General features: G+C 42.1%; 12 non-coding genes and 5 pseudogenes across 12 annotated transcripts; 15 read left to right on the top strand and 2 right to left on the bottom strand.

Moving 5' to 3' along the window:
* Positions 1 to 11,296: 11,296 nt before the first annotated feature.
* LOC140868500 (5S ribosomal RNA) lies at positions 11,297 to 11,415 on the top strand. The gene has a single exon (XR_012145914.1). It is a non-coding gene; the product is annotated as a 5S ribosomal RNA (ribosomal RNA).
* A 793-nt stretch (positions 11,416 to 12,208) lies between these two features.
* LOC140868425 (5S ribosomal RNA) lies at positions 12,209 to 12,327 on the top strand. Its single transcript, XR_012145844.1, has one exon. It is a non-coding gene; the product is annotated as a 5S ribosomal RNA (ribosomal RNA).
* Positions 12,328 to 12,691: 364 nt separating this feature from the next.
* Positions 12,692 to 12,810, top strand: LOC140869499 (5S ribosomal RNA; annotated as a pseudogene).
* A 400-nt stretch (positions 12,811 to 13,210) lies between these two features.
* LOC140868943 (5S ribosomal RNA) lies at positions 13,211 to 13,329 on the top strand. The gene has a single exon (XR_012146339.1). It is a non-coding gene; the product is annotated as a 5S ribosomal RNA (ribosomal RNA).
* A 402-nt stretch (positions 13,330 to 13,731) lies between these two features.
* Positions 13,732 to 13,850, top strand: LOC140868738 (5S ribosomal RNA). The gene has a single exon (XR_012146140.1). It is a non-coding gene; the product is annotated as a 5S ribosomal RNA (ribosomal RNA).
* Positions 13,851 to 14,252: 402 nt separating this feature from the next.
* LOC140869137 (5S ribosomal RNA) lies at positions 14,253 to 14,371 on the top strand. Its single transcript, XR_012146527.1, has one exon. It is a non-coding gene; the product is annotated as a 5S ribosomal RNA (ribosomal RNA).
* A 399-nt stretch (positions 14,372 to 14,770) lies between these two features.
* LOC140869589 (5S ribosomal RNA) lies at positions 14,771 to 14,888 on the top strand (annotated as a pseudogene).
* A 401-nt stretch (positions 14,889 to 15,289) lies between these two features.
* LOC140869732 (5S ribosomal RNA) lies at positions 15,290 to 15,407 on the top strand (annotated as a pseudogene).
* A 401-nt stretch (positions 15,408 to 15,808) lies between these two features.
* On the top strand, positions 15,809 to 15,927 carry LOC140869466 (5S ribosomal RNA). Its single transcript, XR_012146779.1, has one exon. It is a non-coding gene; the product is annotated as a 5S ribosomal RNA (ribosomal RNA).
* A 399-nt stretch (positions 15,928 to 16,326) lies between these two features.
* On the top strand, positions 16,327 to 16,445 carry LOC140870302 (5S ribosomal RNA). The gene has a single exon (XR_012147269.1). It is a non-coding gene; the product is annotated as a 5S ribosomal RNA (ribosomal RNA).
* Positions 16,446 to 16,844: 399 nt separating this feature from the next.
* On the top strand, positions 16,845 to 16,963 carry LOC140868897 (5S ribosomal RNA). Its single transcript, XR_012146296.1, has one exon. It is a non-coding gene; the product is annotated as a 5S ribosomal RNA (ribosomal RNA).
* A 372-nt stretch (positions 16,964 to 17,335) lies between these two features.
* LOC140869750 (5S ribosomal RNA) lies at positions 17,336 to 17,457 on the top strand (annotated as a pseudogene).
* A 372-nt stretch (positions 17,458 to 17,829) lies between these two features.
* On the top strand, positions 17,830 to 17,949 carry LOC140869449 (5S ribosomal RNA; annotated as a pseudogene).
* A 383-nt stretch (positions 17,950 to 18,332) lies between these two features.
* Positions 18,333 to 18,451, top strand: LOC140868472 (5S ribosomal RNA). The gene has a single exon (XR_012145888.1). It is a non-coding gene; the product is annotated as a 5S ribosomal RNA (ribosomal RNA).
* Positions 18,452 to 18,851: 400 nt separating this feature from the next.
* Positions 18,852 to 18,970, top strand: LOC140869238 (5S ribosomal RNA). The gene has a single exon (XR_012146622.1). It is a non-coding gene; the product is annotated as a 5S ribosomal RNA (ribosomal RNA).
* A 373-nt stretch (positions 18,971 to 19,343) lies between these two features.
* LOC140869168 (5S ribosomal RNA) lies at positions 19,344 to 19,462 on the bottom strand. The gene has a single exon (XR_012146556.1). It is a non-coding gene; the product is annotated as a 5S ribosomal RNA (ribosomal RNA).
* Positions 19,463 to 19,859: 397 nt separating this feature from the next.
* On the bottom strand, positions 19,860 to 19,978 carry LOC140868009 (5S ribosomal RNA). Its single transcript, XR_012145447.1, has one exon. It is a non-coding gene; the product is annotated as a 5S ribosomal RNA (ribosomal RNA).
* Between the last annotated feature and the right edge of the window lie 2,244 nt (positions 19,979 to 22,222).

The following is a 22,222-nucleotide window of genomic DNA, read 5'->3' as shown; positions in this document are numbered from 1 at the left end:
TGATCTGGACTCTTCCAATATGAATCAAAGACATGTTTCGTGCTATTTCTGTCTTGATCTTCTGTTACAACTTTCAAATTTTCGGTGTTGACAAATAATATAAGCAAAATCATTTTGAAGACTAAACTTGTCCACGACTGAACATAAGCTACTCAATTGGACAAGTCAATTTAAGCCAGCTAGCTATTCCATAAGCTAAATGGATGAAACGATGACTGGACTAGTTAAGCCACTCAGTCGAGTGGAACAAGACTGAATAAAGCTCAACTGAATCTATTGTAGCCAAGAGCCAACAAGAACTTATCCTACAGAAAAGAAGAAACACAAATGCCACACAACAGAGTACAATTGTCAGAAGCTACAGGACAAATTAATGGCTACACATTTGAATGGCTAAATTTGAAGATCATGACCATTGCAAACCAAAGATATAAATATCCAATGAAGATCGGTTGAGAGATGAGAAAAGATATAGAGGCACACAGACGCACATACAACCTATATTCTCAAAGCAGTCGATCAGCCAAGCTAAGATGTGAGACCCCGATTCTAATCATCTAATCAAGAGTTAGTCCTATCGAGAACCATTCAAAGTCCAAAAGGTAAGACATCAAATGAAATTAAAAAAAATTATTTTTCTTGTGAACAGTACTGCGCTCGATCCGGAAAAAAGCCAGGATCGAGCGCACCAATTGAACAAAGTCACTGCCTCCAATTTTACAGGGGCTACGCTCGATCCCAGCATTTCATAGGATCGAGCGCACCCTGGGCAACAGAAAAATTAACAGAAACAGGGCAATGCTTCAAACTCCAATCCATAAATCATTCAACATGCATAGCTCAACTTCATGCATTAATCCATAATCAAATCATACTTCATAATTCTATCCTGCTCGATTCCGAATCTAGTAACATGCAATCAATGAACTATCTTCGATAATCAATAATCATCAATCAAAATTGGTTCTAATATTCAATACTTCCAAATCAAATACAACCCATTCGAATTCTGACATGATTTCAAAACATAAACTTCTTCGATCGATAAATAAGAAAATCGATACTGTACCGACTTCAATATTCCAAACTGACCAAAGCTGCTATCTCGCAACTCTGCTGACTTCAATTCAATCTATCAGAAGAAGTCATAAGGATCAATATCGACATCAAAAGCTCAATCAAACTCGATACGTTCAAAACATCAAAACGATATCTAAAACTCAAACTTACGGCATAACGGCTATATTCTGACAAACCGAAAATGCAGACAACATAATAACAATCAAATAAACTCATTCCAATAAACAAACATCCATTCCTAATCAATCCCAACACATCTCAAAATCCCCAATTTTGAAATTCACTAGAAAATTCATATCAATTCCAATCGTCGTTATTTCTTCGAACTGTCTTAGATATACTATCACGGCTATCTCATAATCATCCTCTCCGAATATAAATCAATTCTAAAGACAACCAAAAATTCAAACCTCTCAGAAATAAGATAAACTTACTTCCAAACGGAGCACTCATCGCTATGATCGCAGATATTAACTTCAGATCAAATTCCAACGGACGGATCGAGCTAAAATGGAAATCCCAAAGCTTGGAATTGAAATGGGGCATATTCAATGGTGAGAGGCGATGGAGGAGAAGGGATGGGAGTGAAAAGAAATCCAATTACATGCTTAAATATCTAATAAATCCATTTATTGTATTTTAGTCCCTGAAAATTCCAAAAATTGCATTTTAGTCCCTGATCCAAATCGAATCGGCCCTCGACTTCTAAAATCTCTGATTATCTCAAATAACGTCCATTAAGATAATTTTGGGGCGTTACATAAGAGCTTAAAGAACCATTGAAGCAACTGATCTAGCACACGCCTCAAATTTATATTTTGATCAATTTTAGGATCATATTGCGCTAAGTTTATCAAGTTGTAAACTCATTGTTAAAGATCAATTTAGTGTTCTGTCAAACAATATCATTGTAACTTGTAAGAGAGTTCAGTTGTGAAACCTCGGTTCTAAACATCTAATCTCGGATAAAACAATAAGTAAGCATACACGATCTAAGATTAAAAGCAATAGAAGAATTTTTTTTAAATAACATGCCCGGACCCCGCTAAGTTTTAGAAGCGCACACGGATCCCGCACCACCTCCGTGTTCGGGTCCATGCTTAAACATTGCACTAAAAACCTGAGTTTCTGTCCGACCACACGGACCCTCACCCGGAGGTGGCACGGGGTCCGTGCACTCAAAAATAAGCACACTATAAAACTTGAAAAGGGACACGGACCCTTGCACGAACGTGGCACGGGGTCCGTGCCCTGCTGCACCAGAAAAATTTAAGCTTCAGCAGAACAAATCCATGCTAACACAATCCAATTCTTCAATTCCACAATGCTACAATTTCAATAAAACATGCATAAAGAGTACAAGGTAGTTCTAGAGTTGTACATTATTCAAACCAGTAGAACATGCTTCGGTTCTAGATTACAATCTGAATACAAAACAAGTTCGAATTACAATTTTACTTCTAAAAACACCGAGTCCTCACTTCTACTCAACTCAACCCCTAGCATGCTGCCTCTGACTTGATCCTGCCCCACCTTTCGCCAAGTACACATACAAAACAAAGAAACAGCCGGATAACTCCGGTGAGAATGATATTCCCAGTAAAAGCAACATAACATGCAATACAAGTAATATATCAACAACATGATTTCAAGACACCATATTCAATGTTAAGACGAATGAAATGCATGTCTTTAAAATCGGGATATAAACAAGGGATTGCTGCTATGCTTTTGGAATCCCGAGGATGAGATCACGTAACAACTCACCGACTCTCCCAATCGAGGTGGTGCCACGTATCCCAATCCCCTATACTTTGGTGCGACTATAAGGAGTATGCTGATACTAGGTGAACTTCTACACCCAGGCCACTCGATTATAGCCCCCAAAACGTCTAACAAAGAGGGCTTACATCCCGCTAAAAATCAAAGATTTAGGCTCGAGATGAATGCATAAGAAAACATAAGCATTTAGCCATATAACCAAAAGCTCAAACAACAAAATACAAGTTCCCCATTCTAGAACAAGTATTGATGCAAGTATGTGATTATAAGGGAAACTCAAAAACAAACTGTCTCAAGTGTGCTATCCCGCTAACACGATGACTGCTTGTACCTTTCGATGCAATTAGCTCCAACTTTGAATACTCTACAAAAGAGGTTATATCAAAATCTATACAACCTAAACAACAACAACGCTCAAGGTAAACTCTTTACCGCTCTTCGTACAACTCTTCGACGATCGACTTCTGCTAACTCTAGGCTTGAAAAACTTCAAACGAATCTGTACAGAGGCAAAATATGATCAAAAACGACGAACAAACCCAACTGCCATAGTTCTACAATTCAAACGGTTCAAAATCCCAAAACTCAAACCGGCGGCATAACGACTATAAATTGATCAAACTGGAAACGCATACAGCAGTACAACATTTCAAACAACTCAAATCAATGCTAAAACATCAAAAACAATTCAATTCCAACACACCTCAAAATCTCCATTTTTGAATTATGCTTCCAAAATCATAAAAAATCCGAACGACGCTCTATTTCAAAACCGACTGAGAATAATCGATAAGAACTAGCTCAAGAGCAACATAACCGAAACTCAATCGATTCTAACAACATTCGAAAATAGAAGTATAAATGATCGAAAAAATACTTACGATAAAACAAAGCTCTCGCTGTTGTGATCGCTAATCTGCCTTTGGATTAAAATTCTAACGGACGGATCGAGCAAAAACCGGGATTAGAAAGCTTGAAAGAGGCGCTTCCAAGATCCAATGGAGGATACGGCTTAGGGGAAGAAGGAGAAGAGAAGCTTGTGAAGACCAAGTCAACTTTCAACTCAAGATAATATAATAAAACCCCTTTTTGCATTTTAGTCCCTGAAAAATCCAAAAATTGCAAAATAGACCCTGATCAAAATCAAATCGGCTCCTGAATTTTGTAATCTCCTATTATCTCAAATAAACTCAATTAAGATAAATTTGGGACGTTACATCAGTCGAGGACTGTAATTATCACGTTAAGTTTAGAAGTTCCGAGATAGGTATTGATAAGTCCTAGTCTTGGATCGGGGTGATGTAAGATTTTGTAATACTCAAATTCAAGTGAATCTTTTTGAGGTGGAAGACGGGGTGACGTAGGAGTTTCGGTCTCCAAACATTCATAAACAATTTTCATGTTCTTTACATTTCAGTCGATCACTTTATTATTTTAGTCTATTCATTTGATAAAAATTGTTCAATCTGTTAGTTGGCCTCTTTCCACAAAAGTATTTGTTGGTCAATTAACATGGGCATACGAGAAATATAAGAGTCCAGCAACCAACCACAATTGAACTCACAATTGGAATAACAACCATTCGAGGATTCAGTCGAGGTCCAAAATACGATTTAAATAGATACTTTCAATCTCAACATCTCCTGCAATTCCTCCTTTATCTCTTCTAAAGGAATTAATTGCATTTTCATAAGGTTTCCTGTAAGTTTCATTGTGATTTCCATTTTCCTTATGGAAATCTTATAGATCAGATGATGCTTTCTTAAACCAATATTTTCTAAGAATTTCTTCGATCTGTCTTGAAGAAAATCCTTGATATCTCTATAGAGTAGGATTTTCTATCATAATTTTTTGGACTACATTATGGGGCTAATTCATCCATACCCCCTGTGAAAAATCTAAAAAGCATAAAACCCCTTAAGAAATATTAATAGGCTAATGCATCCCTCAGTTTTTTAAAATGTAGCACATTTCACCTCTATGTTATACAAACTCGGGCACATTTATACCCTCTCATAGGGGTTTTTATGCTAATTTTTTTAAAACATAGTGTCTAACATGCTATTAATTTTACACAGGGGGTTTTATGTTTTTTAGACTTTTCACAGGGGGTGTGGATGCAATTATGAGATATAGTAGTTTGGCTAAGGAAAACGGATAAATCCTCATGTTTTTCGTGTCGAAATACTTCTTATTCAGTCGGATTCTGATTCTCTCTCCATTCGACTCTTCTGGACTCAAGAATTCTTCTTCATATACACTTTTGTCTGAGGGAATATTCTCAAACTGGTATTCTTGAATTAAATCTTGGTAATAAACTGCTTCTTGAATATCTGGATTAGGTTCAAAATGATTTATTCCCTTTCGCTCATTTTCTGGAAAATTGGTCGAAATGTGACCCTTTGATCCACATGTCCAGCAATTGCAATATTTAAAACTTTTGTTGGCTCTAGTGTGAGTTCTTCTGAAAGTTTTTTTTGTTGGGTTCGTTCCGTGCTTTGAGATGAGTTTGATGCTTTGGATGACATCTTACTTCTTGATGGTCCACTCCTTTGTCCAGATTTGTAAGATCTGGATTTCTGCCTGGAACATATCGTTCTTGTAAAGATGTACAATGACACCATTCTGCCAATTTTCCTTTAATAAAGAGGCTCTTCGAGCTAGAATATCTAGATTTCCTGGGATGTACTCCCAAATGGGAATTTCTCTCCAGGGACGTGGAAATTTGGCAAGAAAAGTTGCATTGGTGTTGATATGAATCTAGAAGGCGCTTGAAGATTCTTATTGTTCCAAGAGTTGTTACGTAACTTTCCATCGAGATTAGATGGATTTGGAATTCATGGAAATAAATTTGGAAGATGTTTAATCATGATTTGAGTGCATGAAGACCAAAAAGATAAGATAGGTTCAGAACTGGTCGGAATCAGCTCGCGAAGGTGCCCGGACCCAGGCACGGACCTGGTCCGGACCCAGGCCCAGGGTCCGTGTGCTGGTCCGTGCTGTAAGACCCGGGATTATTTAATTTAATCATGGATTATTTAATTTAATCTGAGATTATTTAATTTTAATCCGAGTATATTTAATTTGGGAATATTTAGAGTTTTGATTTAAATTCTAATATTCTTAAATTATTTAGGATTAAAATCGAATTAAAATAAGGGTCGAGGACCAAATTAAAAATATTGAAGAAGTGAGGGGCTAAACTGCAATTATAATTGAAGTTATCAGATTATTAGTTGATGTATCAGCATGTGTACGTGTAAATGTTATATTCAATTCAGAAAGTCGAACAGAGCAAGCCGAGATCTTCATTTTCTTTGATATTTTGATTTTTAAATCGCCGTAACTTTTGATTCGATTGTCCAATTTCGAATCCGAAAAGTGTTCTGGAATCCTTACGACAAGGACTTCGATATAATGTAAGTTTCTCAGTATTTCGGCATGTTGTGAAGATAGAAATTTGGTAGTCATCAGAAATTGATGTTATGTATGTGTTCTTCAACGTTTATACATTCCAATATCGCAAACGAATTGAAGAGTTCATGTCGTTTGCACTTAATCATGATTTTACAGCTTATATTTTAAACTTATAGCCGCTGAGATTCTGGTTTATGATGTTTTATTGCGGATATATGAAGTTTAGTTGTGAGTTTCGAAGTCGATATTGTTTCGGTTATCGATTTTTCAGTCGCTATGACACCGGTTCACGAATTTGAGCAAGTTTGATTATCGATTGTTCAGCTGGATGTCTTGTTGATATATTATGATTATGATTATCTCATTTCAGAATTCAAAAGAGATTGACAACTCGTGATTGATGACTTTGAACCGTGGACGGATTTGAATAGGTTTGAAGTGTTTTGAACTTGAAGATAGAATGATGTTTGAGTTGAAATGGTGCAAGGCCCGGGATTAATTAAAAATTAATCCGAACTTAATTTGATTTTAATCTGAATATATTTAATTTGGAAATATTTAGAGTTTTGATTTAAATTCTAATATTCTTAAATTATTTATGATTGAAATTGAATTAAAAATAAGGCCGAGGACTGAATTGCAATTTACGAAGTTTCAGGGGCCAAATTGCAATTAGTTGAATACATATCCAATTATTGTTGGATTTGTCCGCATGAATACGTGTTATATGATAGTTCATTCAGAATATTAGAACAGAGCAAGCCGACCTTCTTCGTTTCTTTTGAATTTTGGATTTTCGATTTGCCGTAACTTTTGAACCAGTTGTCCGATTTTGATTCCGTAAATTGTTCTAGAATCCTTGAAACGAGGGCTTCAATCTCGTGTAAGTTTTATGTTGTGTTATATTGATTTCAAAATCAGGAATTTTCAGAGATCAGATTCTGAAATTATGAACTTGTTCTCGGTATTCTATTGTTCGTATATTCGAAACCGGATTGATGAGTTTATGTTATTGTGTCCAAGCATGATTTCCAGCTTATGATTGTTGTTTATAGCTGATATTATGAAGAGTTTGATGATATGTTAGCTGATATATGTTGTACGAATGATTGAAGTGAAGTTAGAAATGATTTCGGTATTTCGTCGGTTACCGATTTTCAATCGCTACGCCGTTGAATTGAGTTTTTAGACTGTTTTGATGGTCTATATCTAAGCTGAAGCCTTTATCTAGATTTTATGAATGTTATAGCATTTTTATTCTTCAGTTTCAGTTGAGTTTGGAAGGCCAACAAATCAAGACGTCGACTTTGTACCGAAGAAATTTGATTGAGGTTTGAAATGAGTTTGATTGATGATCTTATGATGTTTTCGACTCGATTTTCATACGATAGATTGGAATGAAGTTTGATATATGTATTTTGATTGTATCTTTCAGATTTGAAGAGTTCAGAATCGAGATAAACGAAGGTATAATGACGATATCGAGAGTTAGAGATTTTAAAACTCAAGAACGATTATTCTTGAGTTGTTCCGCCAAAAACCACATACTTGTTTATGTTTTGATTTGATTGTGATGTTGTCGATCCATCTCAAGTATTGGATCTTTGAATTTGAGTCAATATGAGATTATATTGAATTGATTCTAAGCCAAGGTTGCTGTTAACCTTATTTGCGAGTCATTTACGAACTCGTTAGATGGATATCCATGTCAAGATCGTTTACGAATCTTGATGGCAATGAAGTGATATGAATCAGTTCTTATTGAAGCATTATTTACTCTATTTGATTGAGTCGAGTTTTAAATAGAGTCAATGTGATTTATTTAACGCTTTCTATATGTTGGTTATACTGAGAATTGTTTCTCACCGGAGTTTATCCGGCTGTTGTCTTGTTTTGTATGTGTGCATAACAACAGAGAGGGAAGGAGCTGATCAACGATGTCATTGAAATTTGGGAGAGAGTCTAGCATGTGAGGACTCGGGTTGTAAATGAAGTTTGAGATCTAAAAGCATCAAACCTTAGATCTTGTTGGTTTTGGAATGCTTGTATGAAACTTGAGATAGTTTATGTCGTTTATCGTTATTTAGAGACTTGTTCGATGTAACAAATGCATGTATAGATGCTTGAGACCTTTTTTATGTTTATATGCATGATTTGGAACTTATATATCATGTTTTGAGTTGATCTTGCATGAATTATGGGATTGGAATTCAGCTTTGATAGCAAATCAGTCATGCAGATTTTCTGGGCAGAGAGGCCGCTCGATCGGCAAGATTTGACCGATCGAGCGAGGCCTGTTTTTCTTGAGCAAAAACTTTATTTTTCCTACTCGCTCGATCGGTAATATTTGACCGATCGAGCGAGGCCAAATTATGCTCAGACCCGAGAGTTGAGTTTTTTAGTTCGCTCGATCGGTAGACTTTAACCAATCGAGCGAGGTGCAAGTTTTAAAATTTTTTTTATTTGGTTTGAGTATTCTTTTAAATACATGATTAATTGTTTATCAATCGTTAATTGCCCTAAGATAAGATTAGCAACCCGAGGTCCCCACAACAGGTGGTATCAGAGCGTTATGTTTTTCGGACTGAGAATAGATGAGCGGGGTAGATCGAGTCTTGTATTCTGATTTATTTATTGCTTTCATACTTGTATGGTATATGAACTCTTGTTCCCCGATGTTTATTTGTCACATGGTGTTGTGATAGAATGAGAAGATAATGCCTTACAGTTTTCTGAATTACATGTTATATGATTATCTGATTGAAGAAATAACATGTATTGAATAAGTATGAATTAGATTCGATCTCTTGAGAAGACATAATTGTGCTAATCAGAGGAGGAACTAAAACAGAAATGTGTTATGATATGATGAATTGTGCACTAATCTGGTTGTTTATCAGATATGCCTCCCCGACCAGCACCGAGAGTTAGACAGACATTGGCAGTGAATGAACCAGAACAGACAAATGCTGCACAGGTCCCAGTGACAACAACTGAACATGGACAGAGTAGTACTTCTGTTGATCTATTTGGTGATGCCAATCCGATGGAGAAGCTTTTGATGCGATTTCAGTCCTTTAAACCACCGACACTGCAAGGGACTGAGAACTCTGTTGACTGTGAGAACTGGCTGGAGGATATGGAGCACTTATTTGAGTCACTTGATTATGCGGATGAACGACGAATGAGATTGGTAATCCATAAACTACATGGCCTTGCGAAGAATTGGTGGGTAGCGACAAAGAAAGCATTTGAAAACCGAGGTACTGTTATTACTTGGATTGTATTTAAAACTGCTTTCTATCAGCGTTTCTTTCCTGTGTCTTATCGGAAGGACAAGGGAGTGGAATTCGCAAGTTTGCAACAGGGCCAAATGAATATTGAAGATTATGTTTCAAAATTTACGAGTTTGATGAAGTTTGCTCCACATGTTGCTACCAGTGACGAAGCTCAAGCCGATCAATTTATAAATGGCTTGAATCCTGACGTGTTTACTCTTGAAAATTCGAGAAGACCAAGTACCTTTGCTGATGCTCTGAATCGTGCAAAGGGTGCAGAAGCAGGAATACTGAAACAAAGAGGAGCTCAGTTTGTTCCCTAAACTATGAATCAATCACAAGAACAGCCACAGATTCCACAGCCACCTCGATTTGAAGCTGGAGGTAGTACTAGTGGAAAAAAGAGTTTCTTTAAGGGCAAGAGCAAACAGTTCAAGAGATCAGGTGGTAGTAGCTCTTCTAGTTCAAGTAGTTCCCGACAGTCTAGAGCTGGACAGAGGTAAGATGTTTATTGCACGAAATGTGGAGGTCGACATACCAGTGAACAATGCCGAGGAGTTTTTGGTACTTGTCACATTTGCAATCAGACAGGTCATTTTGCACGAGTCTGCCCACAGCGTGGTTCTGAAGGTGCACAGGGTGCTGGATCATCGAGAACAGTGGCTCAATCAGAATCTTCTGTGCATTCATTTCAACCACAACAAGCAGTACAGGGTAGAGCAGGAGGAGGAGGAGGTCAGTCAGTGAATCAACCTCCAAGGCAGCAGGCTAGGGTGTTTGCATTGACTGAGGAGCAAGCACAAGCGGCGCCTGATGATGTGATTGCAGGTAACTGTTCTCTTTATGCTATCCTGCCTATGTCTTATTCGATACTGGTGTGTCGCATACCTTCATTTCTGAACAATTTGTTACATTGTATTCATTGCCTGTTGAATCATTAGCTACTGTAGTGTCTATATCTTCACCGTTGGGAAAAGGTATAGTATCAGTGAAGTCTGTTAGAAACTGGGTACTAAAGTGCGAAGGTAATGAAGTTGAGCTTGACTGTATCGTTCTTGGTTTGTCTGATTTTGAGTGTATAATCGGTATCGATATGTTAACCAAGTACAGAGCAACATTTGACTGTTTTCAGAAGATAGTGAGGTTCAGACCAGTGATGGCTGACGAATGGAAATTTTATGGTAAGGGTGCTAGATCTAAAATTCCCTTGATATCTGTTATTGCTATGATTGAGTTGTTACAGAAGGGAGCAGAGGGATTTCTGATCCGAAGTTAAGCATGCTCGGGCGAGAGCAGTACTAGGATGGGTGACTCCCTGGGAAGTCCTCATGTTGCACCCTTTTTTTCATTAATTTTTTTTTCTTACTCGTACTTCTAGTTCTTTCGATTCCTCGCCGTCCTATTTCCAACTCTTTCAGTCCAATCCGCGGATAGAAAAGACGCAACAGACTGAATCATACGATGTGAATGTGCGATCTGGGTGACGCGGGCCGCTTCGGTGGGTCCCAGCGCGACATACGGGAAAAATGCCTTGAAAGACCATCTCCATTTTGGAATTTGAGCGTCTCCGTCTCTTTAACCAAGATACGCACTATAGGTATCGAGTGGAGATTCGCGTGAGCAGGCTGAAGCTCCAGTAACTCTCAGCCGATCGAAAGTTATGTCCGTTTGAAACTGCAGCTCCTGTTCCTCTGATCCGCAATTCGAGAGACAAAAAAATAAAGAATTCATTCACTGTTGGGTGCGATCATACCATCACTAATGCACCGGATCCCATCAGAACTTCGAAGTTATGCGTGCTTGGGCAAGAGCAGTACTAGGATGGGTGACCCCCTGGGAAGTCCTCGTGTTGCACCCCTTTTTTTATTAGTTTCTTTTTTTCTTACTCGTACATCTTGTTTTCCGATTCCTCTCCGTCCTATATCCGACTCTTTCAGTCCAATCCGCGGATAGAAAAGATTCAATAGACTTAATCACATGGCGTGAACGTGCGATCTGGGTGACACGGGCCGCTTCGGTAGGTCCCAGCGCACCCTACGGGAAAAACCCCCTAAAGACCATCTCCGGGTTGTAATTTGAGCGTCTCCATCTCTTAAACCGAGATACTTGCTGTAGGTATTGAGAGGAGCTTCGTGTGAGTAGGATGAAGCACTAATGCACCGGATCCCATCAGAACACCGAATTTATGCGTGCTTGGGCAAGAGCAGCACTAGGATGGGTGACCCTCCGGGAAGTCCTCGTGTTGCACCCCTTTTTTTTTAGTTTCTTTTTTTCTTACTCGTACATCTTGTTCTTCCGATTCCTCTCCGTACTATTTCCGACTCTTTCAGTCCAATTCGCGGATCGAAAAGATGCAATAGACTGAATCACATGACGTGAACATGCGATCTGGGTGACGCGGGCCACTTCGATGGGTCCCAGCGCTCCCTACGGGAAAAATACCCCCAATGACAATCTCTGGGTTTGAATTTGAGCTTCTCCATCTTTTAGACCGAGACACGCGCTGTAGGTATCGAGAAGAGCTTCGCGTGAGCAGGCTTAAGCTCCCGTAACTCTCAGCAGATCGAAAGTTATGTCCGTTTGAAACTGCAGCTCCTGTTCCTCCGATCCGCAATTCGAGAGACAAAACAATAAAGAATTCATTCACTGTTGGTTGCGATCATACCAGCACTAATGCATCGGATCCCATCAGATCTTCAAAGTTAAGCGCGCTTGGGCGAGAGCAGTACTAGGATGGGTGACCCCCTGGGAAGTTCTCGTGTTGCACCCCTTTTTTCATTAATTACTTTTTTTCTTACTCGTACTTCTAGTTCTTTCAATTCCTCGCCGTCCTATTTCCGAATCTTTCAGTCCAATCCGCAGATAGAAAAGATGCAATATACTGAATCATACGATGTGAACGTGCAATCTGGGTGACGCGGGCCGCTTCGATGGGTCCCAGCGCTTTGGAATTTGAGCATCTCCATCTCTTTAACCGAGATACGCACTATAGGTATCGAGTGGAGCTTCGCGTGAGCAGGCTGAAGCTCCAGTAACTCTCAGCCGATCGAAAGTTATGTCCGTTTGAAACTACAGCTCCTGTTCCTCCGATCCGCAATTCGAGAGACAAAAAAATAAAGAATTCATTCACTGTTGGGTGCGATCATACCAGCACTAATGCACTGGATCCCAACAAAACTCCAAAGTTATGCGTGCTTGGGCAATAGCAGTACTAGGATGGGTGACCCCCTGGGAAGTCCTCATGTTGCACCCCTTTTTTTACTAGTTTCTTTTTTTTTTACTCGTACATCTTGTTTTCCGATTCCTCTCTGTCCTATATCCGACTCTTTCAGTCCAATCCGCGGATAGAAAAGATGCAATAGACTTAATCACACGACGTGAACGTGCGATCTTGGTGACACGGGCCGCTTCGGTAGGTCCCAGCGCACCCTACGGGAAAAACGCCCCGAAAGACCATCTCTGGGTTGTAATTTGAGCGTCTTCGTCTCTTGAACCGAGATACTTGCTGTAGGTATCGAGAGGAGCTTCGTGTGAGTAGGCTGAATCTCCCGTAACTCTTAGCCGATCGAAAGTTATGTCCGTTTGAAACTGCAGCTCCTGTTCCTCCGATCCGCAATTCGAGAGACAAAACAATAAAGAATTCAGTCACTATTGGGTGCGATAATACCAGCACTAATGCACCGGATCCCATCAGAACTCCGTAGTTATGCGTGCTTGGGTAAGAGCAGTAATAGGATGGGTGACCCCCTGGGAAGTCCTCGTGTTGCACCCTTTTTTTTTTATTAGTTTCTTTTTTTCTTACTCGTACATCTTGTTTTCCGATTCCTCTCCATCCTATATCCGACTCTTTCAGTCCAATCCGCGGATATAAAATATGCAATAGACTGAATCACACGACGTGAACGTGCGATTTGGGTGATGCGGGCCACTTCGGTGGGTCCCAGCATGCCCTACGGGAAAAATGCCCCAAAAGACCATCTCCGGGTTGTTATTTGAGCGTCTCTGTCTCTTAGACCGAGATACTTGCTGTAGGTATCGAGAGGAGCTTCGCGTGAGCAGGCTGAAACTCCCGTAACTCTTAGCCGATCGAAAGTTATGTCCGTTTTGAACTGCAGCTTCTGTTCCTCCGATCCGCAATTCGAGAGACAAAACAATAAGAAATTCATTCACAGTAGGGTGCGATCATACCAGCACTAATGCACCGGATCCCATCAGAACTCCTAAATTAAGCATGCTTGGGCTAGAGTAGTACTAGGATGGTTGACCCCCTGGGAAGTCCTCGTGTTGCACTCTTTTTTTCATTAATTTCTTTTTTTTCTTACTCGTACTTCTTGTTCTTTTGATTCCTCGCCGTCCTATTTCCAACTCTTTTAGTCCAATCCGCGGATAGAAAAGATGCAATAGACTGAATCATACGATGTGAACGTGCGATCTGGGTGACGCGGGCCGCTTCGGTGGGTCCCAGCGCAACATACAGGAAAAATGCCCCGAAAGAGCATCTCCATTTTGGAATTTGAGCGTCTCTGTCTTTTTAACCGAGATACGCACTATAGGTATCGAGTGGAGCTTCGCGTGAGCAGGCTGAAGCTCCAGTAACTCTCAGCCGATCGAAAGTTATGTCCGTTTGAAACTGCAGCTCTTGTTCCTCCGATCCGCAATTCGAGAGACAAAACAATAAAGAATTCATTCACTGTTGGGTGTGATCATACCAGCACTAATGCACCGGTTCCCATCAGAACTCTAAAGTTAAGCGTGCTTGGGCGATAGCAGTACTAGGATGGGTGACCCCCTGTGAAGTCCTAGTGTTGCACCCCTTTTTCATTAATTTCTTTTTTTCTTACTCGTACTTCTTGTTTTTCCGATTCCTCGCCGTCCTATTTCCGACTCTTTCAGTCCAATCTGCGGATAAAAAATATGCAATAGACTTAATCACACTACATGAACGTGCGATCTGGGTGACGCGGGCCGCTTTGGTGGGTCTCAGCGCGCCCTACGGGAAAAACGCTCCGAAAGACTATCTCCGGGTTGTAATTTGAACGTCTCCATCTCTTAGACCGAGATACTTGCTGTAGGTATCGAGAGGAGCTTCGTGTGAGCAGGCTGAACTCCCGGAACTCTTAGCCGATCGAAAGTTATGTTCGTTTGAAACTGCAGCTCATGTTCCTTCGATCCGCAATTCGAGAGACAAAACAATAAAAAATTCATTCACTGTTGGGTGCGATCATACCAGCACTAATGCATTGGATCCCATCAGAACTCCGAAGTGAAGCGTGCTTGGGCGAGTGCAGTACTAGGATGGGTTACCCCCTGGGAAGTCATCGTGTATACCCCTTTTTTCATTAATTTCTTTTTTTCTTACTCGTACTTCTTGTTCTTTCGATTCCTCGCCGTCCTATATCTGACTCTTTCAGACCAATCCGCGGATAGAAAAGATGCAATAGACTGAATCATTCGATGTGAACGTGTGATCTGGATGACGCGGGCCGCTTTGGTGTGTCCCAGCGCGACATACAGGAAAAATACCCCAAAAGACCATCTCCGTTTTGGAATTTGAGTGTCTCCGTCTCTTTAACCGAGATACGCAGTATAGGTATCGAGTGGAGCTTCGCGTGAGCAGGCTGAAGCTCCAGTAACTCTTATCCGATCAAAAGTTATGTCCGTTTGAAACTGCAGCTCCTGTTCCTCCGATCCGAAATTCGAGAGACAAAAAAATAAAGAATTCATTCACTGTTGGGTGCCATCATACCAACACTAATGCACCGGATCCCATCAGAACTCCGAATTTATGCGTGCTTGGGCAAGAGCAGTACTAGGATGGGTGACCTCTCGGAAGTCCTCATGTTGCACCCATTTTTTTATTAGTTTCTTTTTTTCTTACTCGTACATCTTGTTCTTCCGATTCCTCTCCGTCCTATTTACGACCCTTTCAGTCCAATCCGCGGATAGAAAAGATGCAATAGACTGAATCACACGACGTGAACGTGCGATTTGGGTGACGCAGTCCACTTCGATGGGTCCCAGCGCGCCCTACGGGAAATATGCCCCCAAAGACCATCTTCGGGTTTGAATTTGAGCTTCTCCGTCTCTTAGACAGAGATACGCGATGTAGGTATCGAGAAGAGCTTCGCGTGAGCAGGCTGAAGCTCCCGTAACTCTCAGCAGATCGAAAGTTAGGTCCGTTTGAAACTGCAGCTCCTGTTCCTCCGATCCCAAATTCGAGAGACAAAACAATAAAGAATTCATTCACTGTTGGGTGCGATCATACCAGCACTAATGCACCGGATCCCATCAGAACTCCGAAGTTAAGCGTGCTTGGGCGAGAGCAGTACTAGGATTGGTGACCCCCTGGGAAGTCCTTGTGTTGCACCCCTTTTTCATTAATTTCTTTTTTTCTTATTCGTACTTCTTGTTTTTCCGATTCCTCGCCGTCCTATTTCTGACTCTTTCAGTCCAATCCACGGATAGAAAAGATGCAATAGACTTAATCACACGATGTCAACGTGCGATCTGGGTGACGCGGGCCGCTTTGGTGGGTCCAGCGCGTCTTATGGGAAAAACGCCCCAAAAGACCATCTCCGGATTGTAATTTGAGCGTCTACGTCTCTTAGACCGAGATACTTATCGTAGGTATCAAGAGGAGCTTCGCGTGAGCAGCCTGAAGCTCCCGTAACTCTTAGCCGATCGAAAGTTATGTCCGTTTGAAACTGCAGCTCCTGTTCCTCCGATCCGCAATTCGAGAGACAAAACAATAAAGAATTCATTCACTGTTGGGTGCGATCATACCAGCACTAATGCACCGGATCCCATCAGAACTCCGAAGTTAAGCGTGCTTGGGCAAGAGCAGTACTAGGATGTGTGACCCCCTGGGAAGTCCTCGTGTTGCACCCCTTTTTTCATTAATTTCTTTTTTCCTTACTCGTACTTCTTGTTCTTTCGATTTCTCTCCGTCCTATTTCCGACTCTTTCAGTCCAATCCGCGGATAGAAAAGATGCAATAGACTGAATCATACGATGTGACGTGCGATTTGGGGGACGCGGGCCGCTTCGGTGGGTCCCAGCGCGACATACAGGAAAAATGCCCCGAAAGACCATCTCCATCTGGAATTTGAGCGTCTCCGTCTCTTTAACCGATATACACACTATAGGTATCGAGTGGAGCTTCGCGTGAGCAGGCTGAAGCTCCAGTAACTCTCAGCCGATCAAAAGTTATGTCCGTTTGAAACTGCAGCTCCTGTTCCTCTGATCCACAATTCGAGAGAAAAAAAAATAAAGAATTCATTCACTGTTGGGTGCGATCATACCAGCACTAATGCACCGGATCCCATCAGAACTCCGAAGTTATGCGTGCTTGGGCAAGAGCAGTACTAGGATTGGTGACCCCCTGGGAAGTCCTCGTGTTGCACAACTTTTTTTTATTAGTTTCTTTTTTTCTTACTCGTACATCTTGTTCTTCCGATTCCTCTCCGTCCTATATCCGATGCTTTCAGTCCAATCCGCGGATAGAAAAGATTCAGTAGACTGAATCACACGATGTGAACATGCGATCTGGATGACGCGGGCCACTTCATTGGGTCCCAGCGCGCCCTATGAGAAAAATGCCCCCAAAGACCATCTTCGGGTTTGAATTTGAGCTTCTCCGTCTCTTAGACCGAGATACGCGCTATAGGTATCAAGAAAAGCTTCGCGTGAGCAGGCTGAAGCTCCAGTTTGAAACTGCAGCTCCTGTTCCTCCGATCCGCAATTCGAGAGACAAAACAATAAAGAATTCATTCACTGTTGGGTGCGATCATACCAGCACTAATGCACCGGATCCCATCAGAACTCCGAAGTTAAGCGTGCTTGGGCGAGAGCAGTATTAGGAGGATGGGTGACCCCCTGAGAAGTACTGTTTTTTCTTACTCGTACTTTTTATTCTTCCGATTCCTCTCCGTCCTATTTCCGACTCTTTCAGTCCAATTCGCGGATAGAAAAGATGCAATACACTGAATCACACGATGTGAACGTGCGATCTGGGTGACACGGGCTGCTTCGGTGGGTACCAGCGCGCCCTACAAGAAAAACGCCCAAAAAGACCATCTCTGGGTTGGAATTTGATCGTCTCCGTCTCTTAGACCGAGATGCGTGCTGTAGGTATCGAGAGGAGCTTCGCGTAAGCAGGCTGAAGCTCCCGTAACTCTCAGCCGATCGAAAGTTATGTCCATTTTAAAGTGCAGTGCATGTTCCTCCGATCCGCAATTCGAGAGACAATACAATAAAAAATTCATTCACTATTGGATGCGATCATACCGGCAGTAATGCACTGGATCCCATCTGAACTCCGAAGTTAAGCGTGCTTCGGCGAAAGAAGTACTTTGGATGGGTGACCTCCTGGGAAGTCCTCGTGTTGCGCCCCTATTTCATTAATTTCTTTTTTTCTTACTCGTACTTCTTGTTCATCCGATTCCTCGCCGTCTTATTTCCGACTCTTTCACATGCCAATTTCTTCTAGAATCACACGACGTGAACGTGCGATCTGGGTGACGTGGGCCTTCTTTGTGGGTCCCAGCGCGCCCTACGGGAAAAATGCCCCGAAAGGCCATCTTCGGATTGGAATTTGAGCGTCTCCATCTCGTAGACCTAGATGCACGCTGTAGGTATCGAGAGAGGCTTCTAGTGAGCAGGCTGAAGCTCCCGTAACTCTCAGCCGATCGAAAGTTATGTCCGTTTGAAAGTGCAACGCATGTTCCTCCGATCCATAATTCGAGAGACAAAACAATAAAGAATTCATTCACTGCTCGGTGCGATCATACCAGCACTACTCCACCGAATCCCATCTGAACTCCAAAGTTAAGCGTGCTTGGGCGAGAACAGTACTAGGATGGGTGACCCCCTGGGAAGTTCTCGTGTTGCACCCCTTTTTCATTAATTTCTTTTTTTCTTAATCGTACTTATTGTTCTTCCGATTCCTTGTCGTCCTATTTCCGACTCTTTTACTCCAATCCGCAGATAGAAAAGATGCAATAGACTGAATCACACGACGTGAACGTGTGATCTGGGTGACGCGGGCCGCTTCAGTGGGTCCCAGCACACCCTACGCAAAAAATGCTCCGAAAGACCATCTTCGGGTTGAAATTTAAGCGTCTTCGTATCTTAGACCGGGATGCGCGATGTAGGTATCGATAGGAGCTTCGCGTGAGCAGGCTGAAGCTCGCATAACTCTCAGCCGATCAAAATTTATGTCCGTTTGAAAGTGAAGCGCCTGTTCCTCCGATCCGCAATTCGAGAGACAAAACAATAAAGAATTCATTCACTGTTTGGTGCGATCATACCAGCACTAATGCACCTGATCCCATCAGAACGCCGAAGTTAAGCGTGCTTGAGCGAGAGCAGTACTAGGAAGGGTGACCCCCTGGAAAGTCCTCGTGTTGCACCCTTTTTCATTAATTTCTTTTTTTCTTAATCGTAATTCTTGTTCTTTCGATTCCTCGCCGTCCTATTTCCGACTCATTGAGTCCAATCCACGGATAGAAAAGATGCAATAGACTGAAACACACGACGTGAACGTGCGATCAGGGTGACGCGAGCCGCTTTGGTGGGTCCCAGCGCGCCCTACGGGAAAAACGCCCCGAAAGACCATATCCGAGTTTGAATTTGAGTGTCTCCATCACCCAGATCGCACGTCCACGTCGTGTGATTCAGTCTATTGCATCTTTTCTATCCGTGGATTGGATTGAAAGAGTCGGGAATAGGACGGCGAGGAATCGAAGGAACAAGAAGTACGAGTAATAAAAAACGATTAATGAAAAAGGGGTGCAACACGAGAACTTCTCAGGGGGTCACCCATCCTGGTACTGCTCTCGCCCCAGAACGCTTAACTTCGGAGTTTTGATGGGATCCGTTGCATTAGTGCTAGTATGATTGCACTCAACAGTAAATGAATTCTTTATTGTTTTGTCTCTCAAATTGCGGATCGGAGGAACAGGCGCTGCATATCAAACAGACATAACTTTTGATCGGCTGAGAGTTACGGGAGCTTCAGCCTTCTCACGCGAAGTTCGTCTCGATACCTACAGCGCGAATCTCGGTCTAAGAGACGGACACGCTCAAATTCCAACCCGAAGAAGGTATTTTGGGTCGTTTTTCCCGTAGGGTGCGCTGGGACCCACCGAAGCATCCCGCATCACCCAGATCGCACGTCCACGTCGAGTGATTCATTCTATTGCATCTTTTCTATCCTAGGATTCAACTGTAAGAGTCGGGAATAGGACGGCGAGGAATCGGAGGAACAAGAAGTACGAGTAATTAAAAAAAATTAATGAAAAAGGGGTGCAACACGAGGACTTCCCAGGGGGTCAGTCATCCTAGTACTGCTCTCGCCCAAGCACTCTTAACTTCGGAGTTCTGATGGGATCCGGTGCATTAGTGCTGGAATGATCGCACCTAACAGTGAATGAATTCTTTATTGTTTTGTCTCTCAAATTGCGGGTCGGAGGAACAGGCGATGCACTTTCAAACAGACATAACTTTCGATCGGCTGAGTGTTATGGGAGCTTCAGCCTGCTCACGCGAAGCTCGTATCGATACCTACAGCGCGCATCTCAGTCTAAGAGACGGAGATGCTCAAATTCCAACAACGAAGATGGTCTTTTGGGTCGTATTCCCGTTGGGCACGCTTGGACTCACCGAAGCGGCCCGCGTCACCCAGATCGCATTTTCACGTCGTGCGATTCAGTCTATTGCATCTTTTCTATCCGAGGATTGGACTATAAGAGTCAGGAATAGGATGGCGAGGAATCGGAGGAATAAGAAGTACGAGTAAGCCGAAGCCGGACTATTGATGCAGCGAGGAAATAAGTTAGCTCCTCAGCAGCAGCAGAGATCTTTTCAGAATCAGCCTGTTCAGTTTCAGACTCAGCTGTCTCAGTATTAGTACCAACCTTCTCAGCAGTCGAATCAGTCTCAGAGGGTTGTGGGAGGTAGCAATGGCAAAAACAGGCGAGATCAGTATAGACCAAAGGGGAATCAATTTAAAAAGCCTGGGAGCAGTTCATCGAGTTCCAGTGGCTGTAGACAGTTCAATTCTGGACAGAATTCAGGGTTTTCAGGAGAATCATGCAGTAAGTGTGGAGGACGTCACCCAAGTGATCAGTGTCGAGGCGTGTTTGGTAGTTGTAATATCTGCGAGCAGCCGGGTCACTTTGCTAGAGTCTATCCTTACGGGGATCCGATAGAGCTCAAAGAGGTAGTTCTTCTCGACCGCCAGCTCAGCCTGAGAGATCAGCTTCTGCAGTCCATTCTTTACAGCCCCTGCAGCAATCTCGTCAGGGAAGTAATCAGAATCAAAACCAACCTCCTCGACAACAGACGAGGGTGTTTGCTTTGACAGAGGATCAGGCCAATGCAGCTCCGAATGATGTGATATCAGGTAACTGTTTGATTTTTGGTTATACTGCGTATGTTTTGATTGATACGGGTGCTTCTCACTGTTTTATTTCTGAAAGATTTGTCATGATGCATGATTTATTTGCTGAACCTTTATCGGATGTTGTTTCTATTACTTCGCCTTTGAGTGGAGAAACTATTTCGGTGAGATTGGTCCGAAATTGTGTGTTAGAGTCCGAGGGGAATTCGATTGAGATAAACTGCATTGTACTTGGACTATCTGATTTTGACTATATTTTCGGGATTGATGCTCTGACCAAGTATAGGGCGACAGTAGATTGCTTTCAGAAAGTGGTCCGATTTAGACCTGAGATGGCAGACGAATGGATGTTTTTTGGTAAGGGTTCTCGATCCAGAATTCCTTTGATTTCTGTCTTATCCATGTCTCGGTTGCTACAGAGAGGGGCAGAGGGATTTCTGATTTATGCAGTGGATGTTCAGAGGTCTAGTCCTGAGTTGACTGAGATACCAGTGGTTAGCGAGTTTTCAGATGTATTTCCAGACGAGATTCCTGGTTTGCCGCCTATTCGAGAGATCGAATTTAACATTGAACTTGCATCAGGTACTCAGCCTATTTCGAAAGTGCCTTACCGAATGGCTCCATTAGAATTGAAAGAGTTGAAGGAGCAGTTAGAAGATTTGATTGCCAAGGGATACATCCAACCTAGCGTATCGCGTTGGGGTGCTCCAGTGCTATTTGTGAGGAAGAAAGACGGTTTTATGTGACTCTGCATCGACTACCGCCAGTTGAATCAAATGACGGTCAAGAACAAGTATCCTCTACCTAGAATTGATGACCTTTTTGATCAATTGCAGGGTTCTTCACTGTATTCGAAGATAGATCTGAGATCAGGGTATCATCAGCTGAGAGTTCGCGACGAGGATGGGCCTAAGACAGCTTTCAGAACCAGATATGGGCGTTTCAAGTTTATAGTCATGCCGTTCGGTTTGACCAATGCTCCAGCCTTTTTTATGGATCTGATGAATCGTATCTTTAAGCGGTATTTAGATGAGTTCGTCATTATCTTCATTGACGATATTCTGATCTATTCGAAGAACCGTTCAGATCATGCAGAGCATTTTAGGATTGTATTACAGATTTTTTGAGCCGAACAGTTGTATGCTAAGCTATCAAAGTGCGAGTTTTGGTTGGACTGAGTGGTTTTTCTAGGCCACATCATATCGGGAGATGGAATTGTTGTGGACCCCAGTAAGATCGAGGCAGTCATGAATTGGCCGAGACC

This window comes from Henckelia pumila, chromosome 4 (genome assembly GCF_033568475.1).
Source record: "Henckelia pumila isolate YLH828 chromosome 4, ASM3356847v2, whole genome shotgun sequence".
NCBI lineage: Eukaryota > Viridiplantae > Streptophyta > Magnoliopsida > Lamiales > Gesneriaceae > Henckelia > Henckelia pumila.
This window is presented reverse-complemented; position numbering and strand designations above follow the sequence as displayed.